Here is a 25,250-nt window from a genome sequence, read left to right on the forward strand (position 1 = left end):
TTCTATTTATATGAATTGTTTAGAAAATGCAAATCTATAGAAACAAAATAGATTCATTGTAGAGTTGGGTTTTTTCATTTTTTTAAGGCAGGTCAAAGTTGTAGAGTTTAAATAACTTTATCCAGATTCTAGAATTGTAAAGAGTAATCTAGTCATTAAAAATTACGACAGATGTACAAGGGTACTTCAAAAAGTTCACGGAAAAATAGAATTGAAAGATAATGTATATTGTAATGTATAAAATATATACTTATATACTGATATTTTCATTTTAAAAAACTCGATACATATTCAAAATAATATGAGTATGATAATGATTTGGTTGCTTAGATTCAGTGATTGATTGGATTATGAGATTAATCGACAAATTGGTGGTGTAAATGTTCAGGGAAAGATGTTATCAGTACAGACTGGAATATATAAAGAAGGCTTCCTGATTTGTAAGGAGTTGGGGAGGGAGGATGGCAGGGATTTAAGATGGCCCTTGAAGAAAGAGGACGGATGAGCTCTGGACCTACAGAGAAGCAGGAAGTGAAATCAGGGACCCATGTGGAGACCAGTTTAGCAAGTGTGACATTTGTTAGGAAGCAGTAAAAGACACGGTCGGGTAAATGGATGCCTCCCTCTAGGAGTAATGGGTGTCAGAAATGTATTACCTAATATGTAAACAATACCTCTTGAAAACCCTCTAATTACATGGATGGTTACCCTGGCAACCAACCCCCATCCTGTGGCTATCCTGGAGCACCCAGCCATTATTCATATATTAGCATACAAAAAGACACTTATCACTTTGGAGGTCCCGGAGATTCAAGGATTTTAGGAACTGAATGCCAGGAATCTGGGATTAAGATCAAATATACATACAGGCAGACCTGGGAGATATTGCAAGTTAAATAAAGTTAATCACACAAATTTTTTTATTTCTCAGTGCATATAAAAGTTATGTTTATACTATAATGTAGTCTATTAAGTGTGCAATAGCACTATGCCTAAAAATATATACATACCTTAATTAAAAAATACTTTATTGCTAAAAAATGCTAACGATCATCTGGGCCTTCAGTAAGTCATAATCTTTTTGCTGGTGGTGGATCTTGCCTCGATGTTGATAGCTGCTGATTGATCAGCGTGGTGGTTGCTGAAGGTTGAGATGGCTGTGGCAATTTCTTGAAATAACATAACAATGAAGTTTTGACACGTAGACTGACTCTTCCTTTCACAAAAGATTTCTCTGTAGCATGCAGTGCTGTTAGCATTTTACCCACAGTAGAACTTCTTTCAAAATTGGAGTCAATTCTCTTAAAGCTGCTGCTTTATCAACTAAGTTTATGTAGTATTCTAAATCCTTTGTTGTCATTTCGACAATGTTCACAGCATCTTCACCAGGAGTAGATTCCATCTCAAGAAACCACTTTCTTTGCTCATCCATAAGAAGCAACTCCTCATCTGTTAAAGTTTTATCATGAGATTGCAGCAATTCAGTTACATCTTCAGACTCCACTTTTAATTCTACTCCTCCTACTAATTTCCACCACATCTGCAGTTACTTCCTCCACTGAAGTCTTGAACCCTCAAAGCTGTTTATAAGCATTGGAATCAGCTTCTTCCAAACTCCTGTTAATGTTGATATTTTGACTTCCTCCCATAAATCGCAAATGTTTTTAATGGCATCTAGAATGGTGAATCCTTTCCAAAAGGGTTTTTTTTTTTTTTTTAAGGCTAATCAAGTAGTCAAGTGAAACAGTGGGAGTGAAGGAACAAAGACATCTGTAACTGGTTGTGATCAATTAATTGTAAACACCACTGTACTTGGACCCAACCAGAAGGTTTTTAATTAACTTTGCCCAGATGCATCAGAGGAATCACTATCTATAGCACCTATAACCTTACGAAATGTATTTCTTTTTTTTTTTTTTTGTCTTTTTCGTGACCGGTACTCAGCCAGTGAGCGCACCGGCCATTCCTACATAGGATCCGAACCCGCGGCGGGAGCGTTGCCGCGCTCCCAGCGCTGCACTCTCCCGAGTGCGCCACGGGCTCGGCCCCGAAATGTATTTCTTAAATAATAAGACTTGAAAGTCAAAATTACTCTTTGATCCATGGGCTCCAGAATGAATATTGTGTTAATAGTCATGAAAACAACATTAATCTCCTTGTAATCTCCATCAGAGCTCTTGGGTGACTAGGCGCATTGTCCACAAGCAGTGTGATACGAGGATACTTCACTTGAGTCCCATTTTAAATTTACTTCAAGAACTTTTCCTTTGTTTTCACAATTTGGCTGTTTGGCACAAAAGGCCTAGCTTTCAGCCTATCAGGACTTTTGACATAGCTTTTTCCCTAAACTTAACAATTTCTAGCTTTTGATTTAAAGTGAGAGATGTGTGACTTTTCCTTTCACTTGAACACTTACAGGCCATTGTAGGGTTATTAATTAGCCTAATTTTAATATTGTTGTGTCTCAGAGAATAGAGAAGCCCGAGGACTGGGAGAGAGATGGGCGAATGGCTGGTCGGTGGAGCAGTCAGAATACACAATATTTGTCAATTAAGTTCCCTGTCTTATATGGGCACAGTTCATGGTGTCCCAAAACAATTTACAATAGTAATATCAAAGATCACTGATCACAGATCACCATAAGAGATATAATAATAATGGCAAAGTTTGAAATATTGCAAGAATTACCAAAATGTGACACAGAGACACAAAGTGAGCACATGCTGTTGGGAAAATGCCACCAATAGACTTGCTTGACTGATCAGGGTTACTGAAAACCTTTAATTTGTAAAAAATGCAATATCTGCGAAGCATAATAAAGCAAAGTGCAATAACAAGGTACGCCTGTATCATCTTATAACTCACAATATCATGGAGATAAAATCCACATGCCATAAAATTTACCCTTTCAAAGTGTGCAATTCAGTAGGGTTTAGTATAGTCATAGAGTCGTACATCCATTATCACTACGATCAATTTTATTTATTTATTTATTTTTTTGCAGATGGAACTAAGTGCATTTATTTTTTTGTTTTGTTTTCTTTTTTTTAATTGAAGCATAATTGATTATACATATTTTGGGGTACAGTGTCGACTATCAGTATTTAGGTACTACAATCAATTTTAGAACATTTAAAAAAAAAAAAAAAAAAAAGAACATTTTTATCATCCCGAAAATGATACATACCAACTTCCATTCACTCTCCATTTCCACTCAACCCCTCACCCCAGCCCTAGGCAACCACAAATGTACTTTTGGTCTCTATTAGATTTATCTAGCTGTTGGTCAAAGGATACAAAGTTTCAGTTATGCAGGATAAATAAGTTCTAGAGATCTAATGTACAGCATGACTATAGTTAATAATACTGTATCATATTTGATACAGCTGATAATACCATATATACTAGTATATACATGAAATCTGCTAAGAGTAATCTTAAAAGTTCTCACTACACCAAAAAACAAACAAACAAACAAACAAACAAGTAATGTGAAAGTTGTCAGTACCAAAATGAAGTCATTTATGTCAAACCCTAACAAAACAGAGCCAGGCGGCCATGAAGGAAGGGACCTTATGCACAGATGCCTGTAATAGAAACTGCCAGGAAGGACTTTACCAAGTGGTACTTTCCAATCAAGCCACTTCTATGAAGACCCTCTCCTAGCAAAAGCCAGTACCACCAATGAAAAAACACCACTGCCTTTTTTTTTTTTTTTGTCTTTTTCGTGACCGGTACTCAGCCAGTGAGTGCACCGGCCATTCCCATATAGGATCCGAACCCGCGGTGGGGGCGTTGCCGCGCTCCCAGCGCCGCACTCTCCCGAGTGCACCAGGGGTTCGGCCCTACCACTGCCTTTGATAAGCCCCTGTAACCAAAGGTCTTTGTTTCAAAACATCTTAAATGGGCTTCTCCTTTCTGTCTTCAAAAGCTTCAGCTTGCCCCAACCCCCTCGGATGCACCTATGGTCCACCACAGCACGTGTATCCCCGATTGCAATCCCTTGCTATTCCCGAATAAACTCTTTGCTATCATTTTTCTTTTTCCCACGGCTGGCTGGTAAGAGAATCTGAACCCTTGATCTTGGTGTTATCAGCACCATGCTCTAACCAAGTGAGCTAACGGGCCAGCTTCCAAATAAACTCTTTGTTTTGTTTTTTTTTTTTTGGTTTGTTTGGTTTTTTGACGATTTTTTTTTTTTTACTTTATCGATATACAATGTAGTTGATTTCCCTGTCCCTCTACCAATTCCTCCTTCTCCCCCTTCTTCTCCCCCCTCCCTCCCCCAAACTCTTTGTTTTGGATAGTCCGTCAGTCCGTTGCTCATTTTAGGTTGACAGTAATTATATGGGGTGATCGATATTGTGATAATCATTTCACAATGTACACAAACTGTATATCAAACTGTATATGTTGTACACCTTTAATATATACAATTTTTATTTGCCAATTATACCTCAATAAAGCTGGAAGGAAAATAAATACATAAATAAAATGTAATTTGGGTGAGAAAAAAAGAAAATTACCATTTTGCAAACACCAAAGTAATAACTGATTTGGGCACGGATAATCAACAGATGACCCCTGAGTGTTGGGAAACAGAATATTCACATGATCTCAAAGTAACACCCCACAGATTATATATTAATTATAAAGAGAAAGGTAGCTGTATCAGTTTTCCATTTCTGCTGTAACAACTTACTACAAACTTGGTGGCTTAAAACAGCACAAATTTATTATCTCACACTTTAAGTCCAGCACTGTGTAGGATTCTCTGCTCAGGGTTTTACAGGGCTAAAATTAATCAAGGTATCAGCAGAAATGCATTGCTTTTTAGATGCTCTGAGGAAGAATACATTTCTAAGCTCATTTGAGTTCTTGGCAGAATTCACTTCTACGCAGTTGTAGGACTGAGGTCCCTTGTTTCCTTGACCACATGGTGCGCTCCACGTTCAAGCCACTGTCCATTAAATTCTCTTGCTTTGAATCTCTCCGACTTCCCTCTTCTACTTTTAAGGGCTCATATCATCACAATGGGCCCACCGGATAATCCAAAACAATCTCCCTATCTTAAGGTCCACTGACTGGTAACCTTAATTACCTCTGCAAAGGCCCTTTTTCCATACAATGTAGCATATTCACGGGTGTAACACGGTGGGGGGGGGGAGGTCATGGGGGCCAAAATTCTGCCTACAACAGTACCTTTACAATGGAGAGATCTGGTGGAAACCACCTTAACCAAGTGTCAAATTTAGCAGCACAGATAATGGGACAAACTAACATTATGTGCCTCCGGATGTGATGAAATGAAAAGTACATATCATCCATGATATATTTTTGCCAAAAATGTTTAACCTGAATTTAGTCATGACAAAATAACAGACAAGCAAGGATTGTGAGACATTCTATAATACAAAAGACAACTAGACAGAACTCTGCAAATGTCTTGAAAGACAAAAAAAAAAAAAGTAGGGGGACCATTCTAGATTAAAGGAGACCAAAGAGACATGACACTATACAGTATATGCTCTTTGACTGGAATTTTTAAAAAGAGCTGTAAAGAACACTATTGGGACTATTGAAGTTCTGTAGGAGAATGTTCTTGTTCTTAGGAAATATGTGCTGAGTATTTAGGGATGAAACGTTATGAATTTGAAAATGGGTCAGCAAAAATAATTGTGCCTGTGTGTGTGTGTAGTGGAAGAGAGAAAAAGCAACTTGACAAATGTTGACAATTGGTGAATCTAGGTGAACAGCATATGGGTATTGATTATACTGCTCATTATCCATAGGTTTGAATTTTTAAAAAAATTAAAAAGTTTTAAATGATCACACTTTTGTAGATAATGTCCTACTCTTTCTACTTAACTCTGTGATCCAATTTGAATTTCCTTTGGTGTATAAATGTGAGATACACACACACACACACACACACACACAAATATATAATTTGAATTTTTGTCAAAGTACAAATCAGTTAGCCTAACACATTACTCATTCTTTTTTCGGCTGTTTGATGATACCGACTTTATCATGTACTAAATTCTTAAACATACTAACATATAGTTCTGGATTTTCTATTTTTCCACCAATCTATGTCTACTTTTATGCCAGCACATTAAATTTAGTTTTAAATTTAAAAATTACATAAGCAAACATATAAAGAGAGAGAAAGAGAATATAAAATAAAAAGTAAAATTCCCTCCCCACCCAGTGTGATATACCCACTGTTGATAGTTTCTTTTGCTTTCTTCCAGATTCTGTGACTATACAAGATAAACATGTAATATATAATGTAATATAAAAACATATATCCTTTTAAAATACAAACAGAATTATAGTATACATGTTTTGTAAATATAGTACAAATATAGTTTGGACTGCTTTCCAGGTCAGCACTCATAGACCCACCTCACACTTTTAAATGGCTATCTAGTGTTCCACAGTATGATGGCCTATAATTTATTTAACCAGCCTCCTATTTATGCACATTCATGTGGTTTCCAGTTTCTATTCCCAGCACATTTTAAATAATAGGTGCTTTACCATGCTTTAACATTTACTAAGACAAGACTTGCTCCTTTTATAAAGTGCTCCAAGCAGTTTATTTTTCAAAATGAAACAATCATTTACAGTCAGTTCTGCTATAATGCTTGTTGTGAAAATGCGAATTTGTTCCAAGGTGATTGATACATCAGGCAACAATTGGAACAGAATGCAAGTTTCACCTTTGCTTATGTGCAGTCCTGCGATTTCTTCTGCAGGAAACTGTAGGCACACGCAGAAAACCATACCCAGATAAACCAAGCCATGTAGGAATACACATAATAAATACATGCATACACCACAGACATATACCAGCTATATCAGTTCACTACATGTGTTATGAGCTGCACCTATCCACATCGGTTGCTACAACTTTCCATCAGATTTCAAATAACCTTTGCTCCACTACTCACAATATCTCACAAGCTACAACCCTTAGACATCTACTTCCACAAGCAAACTTCAGGATTTTTTCAAGAGAAGTGGTGTATTTACTGTAGTATTTGTGTATCTCTTAACATTAAACATGTGAAAAACTGATACCAGTTTCATTAAGTGCCTATCTTTGTGTGTGTGTGTCACTGACAAAGATTTTCAGTGTTGTGCTTCTAATCCCAACTTATACACAAGCCCTGTGGTTTTTATTGCAGTTTTGCACAGCTGGGTGGATTTTGGAAATGTTTGTGTTGCCTTATAGCAAAACGCAGTGTATTTACCTCCAAGAAAAATTTTGTTAGGGTGCTGAATGGGATCACAATAAATTCATAAATTCATTTTAAGAGAATATTTAGTTTTTCATTTCATAAATAAAAGTTATCTCTTCATTAAAGTCATTTTATATTTCTGTTATGTTTTGTAGTTTTTCTTAGGTCTTACATATCTCTCGTTGTTTATTTTTAAATCCCTGGTTCTTTAGTGCCTAGAATAAGAAATAAAAAAATAAAATATTATATGCATATTTCTTACTATCATGCATAGGATCACTTTTATTGTATTTTCTAACATTATTTATGGTGTACAATATTGCTACTGATTTTTGTATATTTCTCTTATCTGGAGAACACTTAGGCATACAATCATGTCATCTGTAAGTACTTTTGTCTCTTCTTTTCAAATATTGATTCCTCTTATTTCTGTTTCAAATCTTATTGCACTAGTCAGAACAGCCAAGACAATATTAAATAACGGCAATAACAGTCATCCTTATTTTATTTTCAATTTAAAAGGGAGTATGGTGACTGCTGGTTTGGGAGTCTCTACCACAGTAAGAAAATGTCCTTCAATTTTTATTTTTTTAAAATTATTTTATTAGGAATGGATGTTTACAATACTGTTCCACAGAAGATGTTTTCTTTCATTTTCAATTTTCTGTCTTTTGTTTGGCATTCTGTTAGCCACAACTGAACACTTCAAACCTCCAGGCTTTTGCCCATGCTGTTATTTATTTTTTTTATTTATTTATTTTTTTTACCTGAAATACCCTTCCCTTGCGAGGCTAAAAATGCTAACTCATGTTTCAAGACTGTATTACGTAGGACTTTTTTTTATTGCAAGTGAAAGAAATCCAACTCAAACTACTATTAGCAAAAAAAGGACTATATGGGCTCCTGTAATTGGGAAGTGCAAGGAAAGGTTTCACTTTAGCAACAGGGTTCAAACAACGTCATCAGGACTCCCCCTCTCTAGGCCCCATTCCTCTCTGCTTATTACCCCTTGTGATCTATATGTAGTGTATTCTTACAGCTTGTGATTCAAAAGAAAGACTCTCTAGATCTCAGTATTTTTGTCCATATATCAAATTTCATGTGATGACTCTAGCTGGTCCTGCTTGAGACTTGTGCCCACTCTACAGTAACAGGGTACCATGAATGGTCAAGCCTAGGTCATGTGCTCACCTCTGTACTCAGGAGCGGAGTAGAACTGCTTTGCACAGTCCCATTAGAACTGTATGTTATAGGGCCGAGCCCGTGGCGCACTTGGTAGAGTGCTGTGCTGGGAGCGCGGCGACTCTCCCGCCGCGGGTTCGGATCCCATATAGGAACGGCCAGTTCGCTCACTGGCTGAGTGCTGGTCACGAAAAAGACAAAAAAAAAAAAAAAAAAAAAAAGAACTGTATGTTATAGAGATGGGCAGGTCTCCACAGATCAGAGCAGACAGATGTCTACTACTAGGGAGTGAACCTCTTCTTTCTTTCTGCCTCCTCACTACTGCTCTCTAGAGAAAAAAAAAAAAAAATGACTAACCTGTCTAATGACTTTGAGAGAAGGTACTAGGTATGTATGGCTCAGTTCTCCCTGGTTCCCACTTTTGTCTGCAGAGAGGGTACATTCTGATTTGCTCTCTGTGGGGGTGACCTAGCTTGCCCAGCCAGGTAAGTCTCTCTAATTCAGGGCAGAGAGTATTTAAAAGGCCCACCTGGGTACAGATCTAAAGCCATTCCACCCAACAGTTTCATCAGTAAGAAAAAGCTGACATTTTGATCTCCATTTTCTTGTCTCCTGTGCCTTATTTCTCTGCTCAAAATTATGAAGAGGAAAAAGGGAGTATTATGGATTAATTAATTAAACCTTAACATCCACTATAGTCTTATCTCAAATATCACTTCTGTGAAGCCATCCTATACTCCTCTCACTTCTCAGGTAGCATTAATCTCGTTCCTCTGTTTATATGTCTAATATAGCACTTCTTTAAGAATAATTGTGTTCATGTATTTTCCCCCAACTATCGCTTTCTCAGATGCGGAGATCATTTTATTCCTCTTCTAACCCCATCACCTGGTACCTTACTAATAGCTGGTCTTTATGGGGAAAAAAGATATTTCCTTTTTAATTACCTTTGATATAAAATTTTCTCAAAAAGTTTTTAGATGTTTAATTAGATCCCATCCACTAGTTTCTCATCTATCTGCCTACTTATTAGCCTTTTAATAAACTCAATATTAGGAATCTAACCCTCCTATGAAAGCCATGTCGCCCTTCACATAAATTTTGTCTCCTTAATTACAGATTCTGCAAGTTTGCCTCATGGGTGTGGAGCCAATGTGATCCAAGGACCTGTAGATAAAAGACTGCTGATGGTGGATGGTAGAGTTGGATGAACCAGTTCCTTCTTAAAAGGGGGCAGAAGTATGCAAGTTTCAGAGTTAAGAACTGTGAGGGAAGAAAAAGCCCCTAAAAGAGCAATAAAATGGCACAAACATACTAATATGTAGGAAATGGAAGTGATTCCAAAGTTATCTAAAAACAGTGACAGTAGTGGCTTTATGCTCATGTAGTGAGACATAATACCATACTAGGGTGAACCTGGCAGATCATAGAAATACAAGGTTCCTGCTTTGACATCTCATATAGACTGGTCCCACAAAAAGAGAAAAACAGCAGGCTAAAGTACACTGTATGGGTTCTTTAATTGTAACATCTTCTCAGGATGGGAATTTGCAATTAGATGTCAAAGGAGGGGCCAGACAAAATGTTCTAGAAGGGCATTGTGGGGTAGTAAATGGTGGTGTTATCACAGTCCAGAATCTAATCCTCAGATTTTCAGGTTTTAAAAAAAGTTGTTTTTAATCATTTTACTTAAGGGAGATACAATCAATATAACCAATTCGACTACTGCTTGATTTATAGCAAAATGCCACTTATAATTAAACAATTGATACCAATTATTCTGCCACATTTATCTCTCCTTGTCTTTTATTCTTAAAGGTGAGTTAATTTAGTCATAGAATTAGAAGAAAAGAAGTTGAATTTTTTTTTTTTTTTTTTTTTTTTTCCTTTTTCGTGACGGGCACTCAGCCAGTGAGTGCACCGGCCATTCCTATATAGGATCCGAACCCGCGGCGGGAGCGTTGCTGCGCTCCCAGCGCCGCACTCTCCCAAGTGCGCCACGGGGTTGGCCCAGAAGTTGAATTTTTTTAAATGTAATTTTTATCACATTTTTCTCATTATAGAATACATGTTTACTGTAGAAAATTTGGAAAATATAGATCTGCATAAAGAAGAAAAAATTGAAAAACTATTCATAACTTTCAAACCCTAAGAAAAAGCATTGCTAATATTTTGGAGTATTTCCTTCCAGTCTTTTTCTGTATATGTTTATACTACTAGGGTCACACTAAATATTATATTCTGCTTTTTTCTTTTTTACTCATATTGTAAAATTTTTCCCTTGCTGTATGGGCTGAATTGTGCTCTTCCAAAATTCATATATTGAAACCCTAAATCCCAGTACCTCAGAATGCAACTGTATTTGGAGATAGGGCCTTTAAAGAGGTGGCTAAAATGAGACCATTTGGGTGGCCTGTAATCCAATCTGACTTATAAGAAGAGGAAATTTATACACACAAAGAGACACCAGGGACATACGTGGGCAGAGAATAGAGCATATGAGGACACAGCGAGGTGGCCATTTACAAGCCCAAGGAGAAGGGCCTCAGGAGAAACCAAACCTGCCAACACCTTGATCTTGAACTTTTAGCCTCCAGAACTGTGAGAAAATAAATTTCTGTTGTTTAAGCCACTCAGTCTGTGGTATTTTGTTATAGCAAACTAATGTACTTGCCATTGAACATTCTTCAAAATCTACTGTAATATCCTTTTAAAGTATCCTAAAAAAACTATTCCCTTATTGTTATAAATTTATGTTGTTCACAGATTTTCACTGTTATAAACAATGCTGCAATGAATAGGAAATTGGATATTCTTAGACATATTGATGGAGTTTGGATGTGTTGTCCCCTCCAAAACTCATGTGGAAATTTGATCTCCAATGTGGCAGTGCTGGAAACTGATTAAGTCATGGGGGTGGATACCTTATGAATGGATTAATGCTCTCCCTGGGGGGGGGGGTAATGAGTGAGTTCTCGCTCTATTAGTTCCCGGGAGAGCTTGTTGTTTATAGGACCCTGGCACCTCCTCTCTGTCTCTCTCTTGCTTCCTCTCGCCATGTGATCTACTTGTATCCGCCTGCTGCCTGCTGCTTTTCCGCCATGAGTAGAAGCAGTCTGAGGCCCGTGCCAGATGCAGCTGTTCCAGAATCGTAATCCAAATAAACCTGTTTCCTTTATAAATTACCCAGTCTCAGGTATTTCTGTTATAGCAACACAAAACGGACTAAAACACATATCAAATAAGAATAACTGGGCTAATTCCCCTTCTGCACTCTAGAGAAATTTCTGTCTGCTCTCAAGATCAACTCTAGTGACAGATAAACTGACAAATTCTCACTTTTGGTTCCATTAATTCTATTCTTTACACAGAACACCAACTTTCTGGTAACCTCAAACAGATTAGAATAATATTAACTGAATTCATTTTCTTTACATCAGTTATACTCCAGGTATGAGTATTGGCCCTGGTCCCCTCCATTATATCTGAGAATTACTCTAAGGTCTTCCTTAGAATAGGGAAGATATTCAGTTTTTTAAAAAAAATTGTGAAATGTCCTTATCCAGGCAATAAACTACGCTCAAAGGATGTAATTTCTTGATTTTGTTCCTAGCTCTTGGGGGCTCACCATCGAGGAAGATGAGGAGCTGGCAACACTTCCCTACCCTGTGAAATATATTTAGCCTATCTCACTTGTGGCTCAGATACTCAAGCTCCATTAGTTTATTCCATGAGAGGGTCCTGAAATATGTATACCTATCAAGCACAGATAGGAAGGGGCCACCATAAGCTTCAATGGACACTGGAGGGCCAATGAATATAGCTCTACCCCTAAGTGAGAGAATATGGGCAGAACTCATCTTACAGGGTCTTGAATTTTTCATGGAGACCTCAAATCACATTTTCCTTTAGAACTTTTTTTTTTTTTTTTTTTGGTTTTGTGACCGGTAAGGGGATCGCAACCTTTGGTGTGGTGTCGCCCTCACCACGCTCAGCCAGTGAGCGCACCGGCCATCCCTATATAGGATCCGAACCCGCGGCCGCGGAACTCCCAGAGCCACCGCGCTCCCAACGCCACACTCTCCCGAGTGAGCCATGGGGTCGGCCCTAGAACTCTTTTGCTTAAGTCCTCTGAAGCATTTCCTGTAATTGATCACCACTTCCTTCATTTTATTCTTACAACAGAAAGTATTGAGCTTCTGTTACATGTCAGGCACTGTGCTAAGAACTGAAAAGTCAAAGTTCCTGTCTTCAATGAACTTCTAGTCAGTATAGAAGAAAAGCATGTAATCAGAAAATTACAACTCATTGTAATAAGTGTCATTAGGTCTCAAAAGAAAGAATAGGGCTGGCCAGTGGCTCACTTAGGAGAGTGTGGTACTGATAACACCAAGGTCAAGGGTTTGGATCCTTGTACCAGCCAGCTGCTCAAAAAAAAAGAAAAGAAAAAAAAAGAAAGAAGAAAAACAAAGAAAAACCTACAAAAGGGCAGGGAAAAGCCATCCAGGAAGAATTCACCGAAGTGGATATGAAACCTATCAAATAATCTACATAGTAGAACACTGGTTCCAAACAACGAAGGTAGAATTTAATGGTAATAAATATTTTTAAAGTCATACATTCTGTCTAAAAACTTGACCTCACAGGGATAAGATGGAGTGTACTGACTTAAAATGATAGAAAGAAAACCTGAAAGTATTCACTGATAACAAGCTTTAAATGGGTCAATGATTTAAGTGTATTAGTTTTCCACTGCTGTGTAGTGAATTACCACAAATTTAGCAGCTTAAAACAATCTCATTTATTATCTCAGTTTATCTGTCCCAGCACAGATTAGCTGGGTCCTTGCTCAGGATCCCACCATGCTGAAATCAAGGTGTAGGCCAGAGCTGGGGTCTCAGCTGGAGCTCAGGATGCTTTCCCAAGTTTCTGTGGTTATTGGCAGAATTCAGTTTCTTATGGTTGTAGGACTGAGACCCTCAGCTCCCAGAGATTGCCTGAAGTTCCCTGCCACATGGCCCTCTCCACAGTTTATATCATAGCAATTTGCTTCTTCAAAACTAGCAGGAGAGTTTCTTTCATTCCATTCTGCTGAGATAGAGTTTTATATAACCTGACATAATCATGAGAGTGACATCCCATCATCTCTGCCATATAATGTAATCTAATCAAAGGAGTGACATCTCATCACTTTTGCCATATTCTATGGATTAGAAGCAAGTGACAGACTCTGTCTGCACTCAAGAGGAGGGGATTATGTGACTCATTGGGAGTCACCTTAGGATATGTCCACCACAGTAAGGCATGTACCAAATATGATAAGGTGGAGGCAACTCAACTGTCCATCAACAGATGAATAAACAAAATATGGTATATACATACAATGGAATATTATTCAGCTTTAAAAAGGAAGGAAATATGGGCACATGCTACAACATAGATGAAACTTGAAGACATCATGCTAAGTAAGGGAAATAAGTCAGTAACAAAAGGACAAATATCATATGATTCCTCTTATATGAGGTTCCTAGAGTAGTCAAATTCAGACACAAAAAGTAGAACAGTGGTTGCCAGGAGCTGAGGGTAGGGGGAATGGGAAGTTAGTATTTAATGGGTACAGTTTCAGTTGGGGAAGATGAAAACGTTCTGGAAATGGATGGTGGTGAGGGTTCACAACAATGTGAATGTACTTAATATAGAACTGTACACTTAAAAATGGTTAAAATGGTAAATTTTGTTATATATATTTTACCACAATAAAAATAAGAAGACAAATAACCCAATTTAAAAATAGGCAAAACATCTAAATAGACATTTCTCCAAAGTAGATATGCAAATGGCCAACAAGATCAGGAAAGGATTATCACTAGCAATTAAGAAAATACAAATCAGGGCCGAGCCCGTGGCGCACTCGGTAGAGTGCTGCGCTGGGAGCGCGGCGACGCTCCGCCGCGGGTTCGGATCCTATATAGGAATGACCAGTGCACTCACTGGCTGAGTGCCGGTCACGAAAAAATGACAATAAAAATAAAAAAAAATAAAATAAAATCTAAAAAAAAAAAAAAAAAAAAAAGAAAATACAAATCAAAACCACAATGAGATACCACTTCACATCCACGAGAATGGCTATGATCAAAAAGACAGATAATAACAAGTATTGGTGAAGATGTGGGGTAATTGGGACCCTCATACACTGTTGGTGGTGATGTGGGAAGAAGGGTCTGAGAGGCCCAGTAACCGGCCTCAACCCACCCAGTCCTCTTACTAGGTTCTTGACTCCACCACAGGAGAGAATTCAAGAGCAGAGTCACAGTAGAAAATGAGAACAGGTTCAATGTAACAAATAAGAAACACAGACTTCACAGAGAAAGTGCAGCATAGCTCCAGAGACTGAGCAAGGCCTACTCCAAGTTTAACACAAAAGTAAGAAATACATACTTAAAGTTCAGTTCAGAGTGCAGGTTGGCTCAAGAGAGTGAGCAGTGCTTGCTGAAAGTAAGTTTGATACAAAAGAAAGCATACACACCTCAGCCAGAGAAGTGTGGGGTGGCCCCAGCAAAGTGAGCAACAACCATGCCTTCTGCCAGGATTCCACATTATAGTCTTGCTATGTAATACATATTCATACTATCTAATTAATATAAACACTTTAATGAGCATGCTGGGCTGTCATGGTTATTTAACCCTTTTCTACTGAGCATGCCCAACCATTGGATTTGCATAAGTCAGCCCCCTGAGTTCTCCTGTTGGTGCCAAAAATAGGTCCAACCAGCAACAGTAACTTTCCTCTAGGGGAGGCCTTAGAGGAGTGGACTCAGACCTTGGGGAGTGGCTTGAAACCCAGAGGTGTGTCCTGTAACCTGAGCCCATGGAAACTGAGCACCTCCTATTTCAGTGGAAATGTAAAATGGTGCAGCCTTTGTGGAAAACAGTTTGGCAGTTCCTCAAAAGGTTAAAAATAGAATTACCATATGACCCAGCAATTCCACTCCTAGGTATATACTCAAGAAAAATGAAAGCATACATCCACAAAAAACTGGTATACAAATATTGATAGCAGCATTATTCATAATAGCCAAAATAGAAACAACCCAAAGTATCAATCAATTGATGAATGGATAAATAAAATGAGCTATGTCCATACAATCAAAATTATTCAATATAAAGAAATGAAGTGCTGATAGGTGCCACAACATGAACATTGAAAATCGTATGCTGTGAAAGAAGCCAGTCACAAAAGATCACACATCGTATGAGTCCATTTATATGAAAAGTCCAGAACAGGCAAATATAGAGAGACTAAAGATAGATTAGTGCCTGCCAGGGGCTGGGAGCATTGGGAGGGAATAGGGAGTGATTGCTAATGGGTACAGGGTTTCTTTTTGAGGTGATAAAAATGTACTAAAATCGGAGGTTGTGATGGTTGTACAACTCTGTGAATATACCCAAAACCAGTAAATTGTACACTTAAATAAATAGGCGAGTTGCATAGTATGTGCATTATAGCTTAATAAAGCTGGGTTGTTGTTTTTTTGAAGATTCAAATGAAATTTTTTTAAATGAGGGAGCTCTTTACGTTTGGACATACAGGTATCCAATTGATAGATAAGTATAGATATAGATTGATCTCCAATACATATTGTTAAGTGAAAAGAGATGAAAGATAGCATGTAAGAAATGTACCATTTCCCTAAAAAAGAGGAATATGTGTATATACAAACACACATATATATATGCACAACTGCTTATATATGCATAGTTTATCTCTACAGCTTTTCTCATCCAGGATTCATAGAATAAAGCCCTATAGAAAATTATTTGCATCAGGATGGCTGGTTAGCTCAGCTGGTTAGAGCATGGTGCTGATAATACCGTTGATAATACCAAGGTCCAGAGTCCAATTCCTGTACCGACCAACCACCAAAAAGAAAAAATGAAATTATTTGTGTGACTAATTTCTCAGTTCTTCCAAGAATTGCACATAACTAATGCCATTCTACATGCATGGGAGATAAGTTTATTCATTACACACAATGGATGCCCTAGAGCATTAGGGCTGGCTGCAAAAGGTACATAAGAAACTGAAAACCCTGGTTGCCACTGGAATAGGGATGGGGTGGAGGTTTTTTCCTAGTATGCCCCTTTCATACCTTTTGAATTTTGAACCAAAAAGTTTTAAAATGAAGTTTATCTATGAAAAAAGGAAGAAAATAAATTTAACTAAAATTAAATGAGGTATAATTTTTTCTCACATGACAGTAGATAGTGAAGCATGTTTACTGGCTGAGGGCAAGAATCTGGTTGGAGATGGAAAGGTCGAAGAGATAAGAAAGAGCAGAAATGGGCCGAGCCTGTGGCGCACTTGGTAGAGTGCTGCGCTGGGAGCGTGGCGACGCTCCCGCCGCGGGTTCGGATCCCGTATAGGAATGGCCAGTGCGCTCACTGGCTGAGTGCTGGTCACGAAAAAGACAAAAAAAAAAAAAAAAAAAAAAAAAAAAAAAAGAAAGAGCAGAAATAATATGGACCTAGCCAGGTCCCTGTAGAGGTGGGAGGATACAGAACTCTAAGCACAGGTAGAAGGATTACCGTTTTACAGAGAGAGGGAAACAGGAAAGGCTGAGCACAAATGTAAATAAATTGTGAGGTAGGGGAGCTGGTATTTGACTTCAATTTTCTTTATGAAGGGGAGGCAAGGACATCTTCAGAATGAGAGGGAACAGAGCAAACAGGCAACCTTAGAGGGAGGTGGGGGGAAGGTTTGAAAGAGCATCTATGGGGGAATGGGAGCAAAAGCTGCCTAGTAATAGTAAAATGACTGTTAGATCATTGTGGTACCATTGTATTTCATTGGGGGCAGACGGGTGTAATGTGTGTGTGTGTCATGCATTTCACGTGGGGCTCCACATCTGAGGAGGGCTACTACAAACTGCTGTGCAAGTTTGGGTTAAAGCAACTAAGATGCGAAGTTTTCTGGAAACCTTGTCACATGAAGACTGGCTGAAGAAGATAGAACTATTGAAGACTGGCTGATGAACTTGAATAAAGTGAATCTAAAATGGGGCAGATGAGAAAAGGGTCATAGATAAATAGTTATGTATGTAATGTTTTGCCATATAAAGAGGGCAGAATTAGTAGATTGTCTAGCTCTGAGATTCTGTGTTTTGTCTTCCCAAACAGACAATAAGCATTCACTGGTTGTTGGATGAATGTGTATAAGGACTGAAACAGAATACCAGTGGAGTGATGAGCATCAGAACGCAGTGAATTAAGGAGTAAATGGAAGGGAAGGAAAGAGAGAGAGTAAATACAGACTATTCTGAGAAGCAGGGCTATGAAGGAAAAGAGAAAGTTAAATTTAGCTAAAGAGAAATACAGAATTCAGGAAGAGCGCAATGATAATATCTAATATCATATTCCATTAAGTCAAAGATGCACATTTCTTCATGTTTTTAAAATTCCTGAAATTGGGATGCATCTTAAAATTAATGGAATCTCACTATTGCTGTTGGCCTGGCAGCAGTTGTGATGCTGTCATTGCCTGACACCTTCTGGTAAGATCAAGAAAGCACCAGTATCAAAACTTGCAGAATGGGTGTCAGCAACTCGGAAGAAAACAATAGTAGAATACTTTTCTTCCTTCCCCCAGAAATCATCAATGTTCTTAATCACAAAGAGAACACTATTATGTGGAAAACGCAGAACATGTTAACTGAATCAAAAACATAATTCAGAAGAGTCAGATTCCAAATGTGAAGTTTTGTTTTAGAAATACCTTAACCAATTTACTTCATTTCAACATTCTTTGTAATATATGCACAAGAATGACATGATATGATAAATATCCATTTCTCAATAAGTATTAAAGAGAAACTTCAATAATTATAAAACATAAATTCTAAATGCTAAAATTGTCTTGTGTTTAACTGGCAGTATTTTGTTCTTTTTTAGTGGTGCATGAACTAAGGGTACATCTTGTACTCAGTGATGTTTCAGATTAGATGAAATACAGTAATTTTACATCTGGAACAGTATCTATCAGAGTACCACACTAGCAGGTGCAAAAATGCTATTTTATTAGGCATTTAACATATTTATTCACTCATTTATTGAGCAAATATTTGTTGAGTGTTTACTACATGCTAGGTACTGGATGCTAGATATATAATGTTGAATGAGACAGACATAGTCTTCACTCTCTTTAAGCTTAATTACTAGATAGGACAGCAGTTCCCAAACTGGTCCCTCAGAATTAGTTCTCGAAGATACTCCAAGAAAAAAGAGTTCTATGGTCAGATTAGTTTGAGAAATGTAGCATACTAAATTCACTTTTTCACAATGTATATTATCACATTAAAGGGTTTTTTTTAATCCTATTGTAAAGAAGTTTGCTTAATTTTGTTTCATCCTACATATTCCAAATTTATTAATGATATAAAAACAGAGTCAGAATTATTACACATAACATAAAAAGAGCTCCTATAAATCTATTGGAAAAAGACAATGTGGTCAAAGGACATCAATACACGACTCACAGAAGAAATTTGTTAATGACCAATACATCTGAAATAATGTTCAACTCATAATTAAGAAATACAAATTAAAACAATAAGAGAGCAGATTTTGGCCTATCTGATTGGCAAAGATGGAAAAATAGATTAATGATAAACACTGTTGTGAAGATATAGGGAAGAAGATACTCCCATTCACGGTTGGGGTGTGAGGCAAATCAATGTTTTAAGAGAGTGATCTGGTAATATCTACCAATTTTACTTCTATGAATTTATCCCACAGACACACTTAAACAGGTGCCCAAAGATTTATCTACAAAGGAAGTTTACTGCAGCATTGTTTGAATAGTGAAAAACTGGAAAGAACCCAAATGTCCATCACTTGGGTGTTTAATAAACTATATTACATCCATACAAAGGTCTACCATGAAGCCATTATAAACATAAGAGTGTTCTAATTGAAGATGTCTGACTAAATATATGTACTTATCTCCTTTCCTTTTGGCATCCCATTAAGATGGTAATAAAGGAATAAGCCCTTAACAGTGAAGAAAATGGACTTAACAAATTTCTAGAAGATTGGAAATGTGTCAGCTGATGAAACAGAATGGAATAAGTCAATGTGCCTGGCAGAATCCCAGAGAGGCCCCTGTTTCAGAGGTGGCAAGTACTCAAGGTCAAAGTAAGAAGGGAGTCTGAAAACTAGGGTGTGAATTAAATGTCTATGAAACAAATGTCCCCATTGGCTCCTCATAATTCTCCCACCCATCACCCCCATATTTAGCATAGTTAACCCAATCTTTACCTCCCAGTGGGAAGGGAAGGGAAGGGAGGGAAGGGGAGGGGAGGGGAGAGGAGGGGAGAGGAGGGAAGGGAAAAGAAAAAACTGGAGGACTCAATAGAAATAGAATAAACTGGCTGGAAAAAACTAAAGGGTAGTAGGATAGGTGCTGGTGCCCCAGAGCAAATGAAAATTCTTCTTAATCTGGCATTTGGGGACTTCCAGCCTAAAGGCAGCTTCCCTAACCCAAGTGTTTTAGTCCGTTTTGTGTTGCTATAACAGAAATACCTGAGACTGGGTAATTTATAAAGAACAGAGGTTTATTTGGCTTACGATTCTGGGACAGTCGCGTCTGGCACGGGCCTCAGGCTGCTTCTACTCATGGCGGAGAAGTGGCAGGCAGCCAGCGGGTACAAGCAGATCACATGGCGAGAGGAAGCAAGAGAGAGAGAGAAGGTACCAGGGTCCTATAAACAACAAGCTTTCGCTGGAACTAATAGAGCTAGAACTCACTCATTACTCCCCCCTCCCCCAGGGAGAGCATTAATCCATTCATGAGGGATCCGCCCCCATGACTCAATCAGTTTCCAACACTGCCACATTGGAGATCAAATTTCCACATGAGTTTGGAGGGGACAACACATCCAAACTCCATCAGTGGAGTTACTTTCCAGTCTGCCCTCTCTTAAGGTTGTAACCCTTTCAGGATCTAGAGGGCCTCTTTTTAGACTCCCAGCCTTGGATGGACCTAGGAGTCCATGAATATTTTAACTGAAGGTCACCGGGTTTTACAGATGCTCCTAAGGCAAAAGCAGTTTCAGTACACCATTTGTGGTTTTGTTTTGTTTTTGTTTTTTGGACAGTTGGCCAGTACAGGGATCTGGACCCTTGACTTTGCTGTTATCAGCACCACACTCTAACCAATTGAGCTAACTGGCCAGCCCTGTATATCATATTACGTATGAGGTCCCTTTTATTTTATCTTGATAATTCCTATTATCTTACCAGTCCTTCGATATTTTCACTAAGATGTTTTCTGTTTTATCCAGTTTCTTTAGTGGTTTTCCGTGAGAGGTTTGGTTCAGATACCTAGTCCACCATGTTACCAGGAATGGAAATCTTGCTTCATATTTCTGTCATTATTTTCTTGTATAGTATTTATTTGTTTTTCATGGAGGTTCTAATTGCCTTTTGCATTTTCTTTTTGAGGAAAGAGATGTGAGTTTTTCAAATCATTAATATTTTCCAGCTTTTTACTCAACCTACTCATTGATTGGAATCTATCGCATTCTTTTTGAAGACATTCTTTTTGTAGCACTAGGTTCTTATTCTAAATTGGGCTGATTGCTTTCCAGGCCCACTTCACAGTTGGCATCCTGGAATTTTTTCTCACTGGATTTATGAATTACGTCTCCTATTTCTCATTTTGCTTGCCTTTTTCTTTCCTGAGTACATCATCTTTGTTAGAGTGCATTATTAAGTAACATACTAAGAAAGGGTGTGTAAGGTATTCTTTTGAATCTTTATATTTTGGAAAATAACTTTTTGTAGCTATACTTGATTGATGATTTGGCTGGGTTTTAAATTCAAAGTTCAGAATAGTTTTCCCCCAGTATTTTAAAGCGTTGTTCTAGCATCCAATGTTGCTAATGAGAAAACTGATTTTTGTTTGTTTATGGGTAACCTACTTTTTCTTCCTGGAAACATTTAAAATTTTCTCTTTATTCTTGATATTGTAAAACGATATAGTGTCCAGGTATGGGTCTTCCCACCCCCTACCTTTGATCTTAGTAGTCCTTTACAATCTTCTCTAAGTATCTCTGTTCCCTCGAGTTAATTCTGCTTGCTTATCTTGGTCTTTCTTTTCATGATGCTGTTTTTCTTCATATTTCTGGTGGTCCTTGATTGTCTCTTCATGTTTAAAAATGAAATAATAGGTAGTTGATATGTTTGTCTACTTTATTTTTTAATTTTTTGTCTTTTTCGTGACCGGCACTCAGCCAGTGAGTGCTCCGGCCATTCCTATATAGGATCCGAACCCGCGGGTAGGAGCGTCGCTGCGCTCCCAGTGCTGCACTCTCCCTAGTGCGCCACGGGCTCAGCCCTAAGTTTGTCTACTTTATATATGTAGATCCATTTTCTCACTTGGTCTCTCCCCTGAATAGGGAGTCTGACTAGGACATCTGCATAACTGGTCAGGGCTTGTGACTAGCAACCTTCTCTTTAGACTTGGTGATGGAGTTTGGATGTGTTGTCCCCTCCAAAACTCATGTGGAAATTTGATCTCCAATGAGACAGTGTTGGAAACTGATTGAGTCATGGGGGCGGATCCCTCATGAATGGATTAATGCTCTCCCTGGGGGAGGAGGGGTAGTGAGTGAGTTCTCGCTCTATTAGTTCCCACGAGACCTGATTGTTTAAAGGACCCTGGCACCTCCTCTCTCTCTTGCTTCCTCTCGCCATGTGATCTGCTTGTACCCGCCAGCTCCCTGCCACTTTTCCACCTTGAGTAGAAGCAGCCTGAGGCCCGTGCCAGATGCAGCTGTCCCAGAATCGTAAGCCAAATAATCTTCTGTTCTTTATAAATTACCCAGTCTCAGGTATTTCTGTTATAGCAACACAAAACGGACTAAAACATCCACCCAACCCAAGGGACTGAAGGAAGGGTTGCCTTGGCTCCAAAGGGAGAAATAAGTCCCTGAGAAATTGAACAGCAAGCTGGTCCTTGCACAAGTTTACAGTTAAATACACACATGGTCTAAAAACCGTGAATTAGTTTATACAGTCTGAGACTAGTACTGCCCATAAGTGCCTAGCAGAAGCAAACACAACCACTTTCAGAAGGAATGTTTTTTGTTTTGGGTTTTTTTTTTTTTTTTTTTGCTAGCTTGTTCAGGGATCAAACCCCAGATCTTGGTGCTATCAGCACCATGCTCTAACCAACTGAACTAACTGTCCAGATAGGAATGTTCTTTTATCTTAGCCTCGAAAGATTCCCACAAATAATTTTCAAAGAAAAATAAGCAGCTCACTGTCAAAAATTCTGGCACATCTCTTATACCAGAAAGGTTAAATTTTTTAAAATACTGAAAACGCCAATTTTTGGCAAAAATGTAGCAACCTGAACTCTCATAATTACTAACAGGAATGAAAATTGATACAATCACTTTGGAAAATTATTTGATAGTATCTAATAAAGCTAAAAATACATTCACCCTATTACCCAGAAATTCCACTCCTAGGTAAATATTCAACAGAAACGAGTGCATATATTTACTGCAAGATATGTACAAGAATATTCAGCCTTATTTATAATAGCCAAACATTTAAAATTGCCCAAATGTCCACCAACAGGGGAATAAACCAATAAAGGCTGGTATAATCCATACAAAGGAATAGTACTTATCATTAAAAGGGAACAATTATTGATATAGGCAATAACATGAATGAATCTCAAAAACATTATTCTGAGCAAAAGAATTCAGAAACAAGAAAGTACACTGCTGTGTTCCATTTTTTTTTTTTTTTTTGTCTTTTTCGTGACCGGCACTCAGCCAGTGAGTGTACCGGCCATTCCTATATAGGATCCGAACCCGCGGCGGGAGCGTCGCTGCGCTCCCAGCGCCGCACTCTCCCGAGTGCGCCACGGGCTTGGCCCATGCTGTGTTCCATTTATACAACATTCTAGAAAAGGCAAATTTATAATAACAGAAAGCAGATGAGTGATTGCCTGGGACCGTGGTTGGGGAGGATTGACTGGGAAGGTGCACAAATGAACTTTCTGGAGTGACAGAAATGTTCTTTCTTAATGGTGGTGATGGTTACACAGATGTCAAAACTTGTCAAATTGTACATGTAAAATAGGTACATTTTATACATGAAAATGATACTTGAAAAAGTTGATTATTTTTATTATTATTTTTTTTTGTCGTTTTTTCGTGACCGGCACTCAGCCAGTGAGTGCACCGGTCATTCCTATACAGGATCCGAACCCGCAGCAGGAGCGTCGCCGCACTCCCAGCGCAGCACTCTACCGAGTGCTCCACGGGCTCGGCCCAAAAAAGTTGATTATTTTTAAAGTGTGTAAAAATGAGAAATATAAAAATTGCAGTTAAAACTTAATAGACAGTAAGAACTACAAATCACTGCTGAAAGAAATTAAAGAGGATACAAAAAGATGGAAAGACATTCCTTGCTCTTGGATTGGAAGAATTAACATTGTGCAAATGTCCATACTACCCAAAGTGATCTATAGATTCAATGCAATCCCCATCGAAATACCAATGACATTCTTCACAGAAAGAGAAAAATAATCCTAACATTCACATGGAACGACAAAAGACCCCAAATAGCCGAAGCAATCCTGAGAAAATAAATAAATAAGTAAAGCTGGAGACATAACACTACCTGACTTCAAATTATGCTACAAAGCTATAACAACCAAAACAGAATGGTACTGGCATAAAAACAGACACTCAGACCAATGCAACAGAATAGAGAACCCAGAAAGCAACCCATATACTTAAAGCCAACTGATCTTTGACAAATGCAACAAAAACATACATTTGGGAAAAGACTGCCTGTTCAATAACTGGTGCTAGGAAAACTGGACATCCACATGTAGAAGAATGAAACTAGATCCGTACCTCTCACCATATGTATTAGTCCGTTTTGTGTTGCTATAACAGAACACCTAAGACTCGGTCATTTATAAAGAACAGAGGTTTATTTGGCTTACGATTCTGGGACAGCTGCATCTGGTGTGGCCCTCAGGCTGCTTCTACTCATGGCAGAAAGTGGCAGGCAGCCGGCAGGGACAAGCAGATCACATGGCAAGAGGAAGCAAAAGAGAAAGAGAGAGAGGAGGTGCTAGGGTCTTTTAAACAACCAGCTCTCATGGGAACTAATAGAGCGAGATCTCACTTAGGACCCCCACCCCCCAGGGAGAGCATTAATCCATTCATGAGGGATCTGTCCCCATGACTCAAACAGCTTCCAGCATTGCCACATTGGGGATCAGATTTCCATATGAGACAGCCTATCATGGGACTTTTTTTCATAGTCACGTGAGCTATTAGACTCTTCAGCTTTGGGTTCCAGGTCTTACACCAAGCACACCATCAGTTTCCCTGGTTTTGAGGCCTTTGGACTTGGACCGAGCCACGCTATCGGCATCCAGTTTATAGATGGCCTATCGTGGGATTTTTCTTCATAGTCATGTGAGCTAATTCCCCTAGTATATCCCTCTCATATAATTGTAACATATCCTATTGATTCTCTCTCTCTGGAGAACACTGACTAATACACCATATAACAAAATCAACTCAAAATGGATTAAAGACTTAAATACAAGACCTGAAACTATAAAACTCCTAAAAAAAACATAGGGGAAACACTTCAGGAAGTAGAAATGGGCAAAGACTTTATGAATAAGACCTCAAAAGCACAGGCAACAAAAGAAAAAATAAACAAATGGGATTATATCAAACTAAAAAGCTTCTGCACAGCAAAAGAAACAACAGTGTGAAA

The sequence above is a fragment of the Cynocephalus volans genome, chromosome X (assembly GCF_027409185.1).
Source record: "Cynocephalus volans isolate mCynVol1 chromosome X, mCynVol1.pri, whole genome shotgun sequence".
NCBI classification, from domain to species: Eukaryota; Metazoa; Chordata; class Mammalia; order Dermoptera; family Cynocephalidae; genus Cynocephalus; species Cynocephalus volans.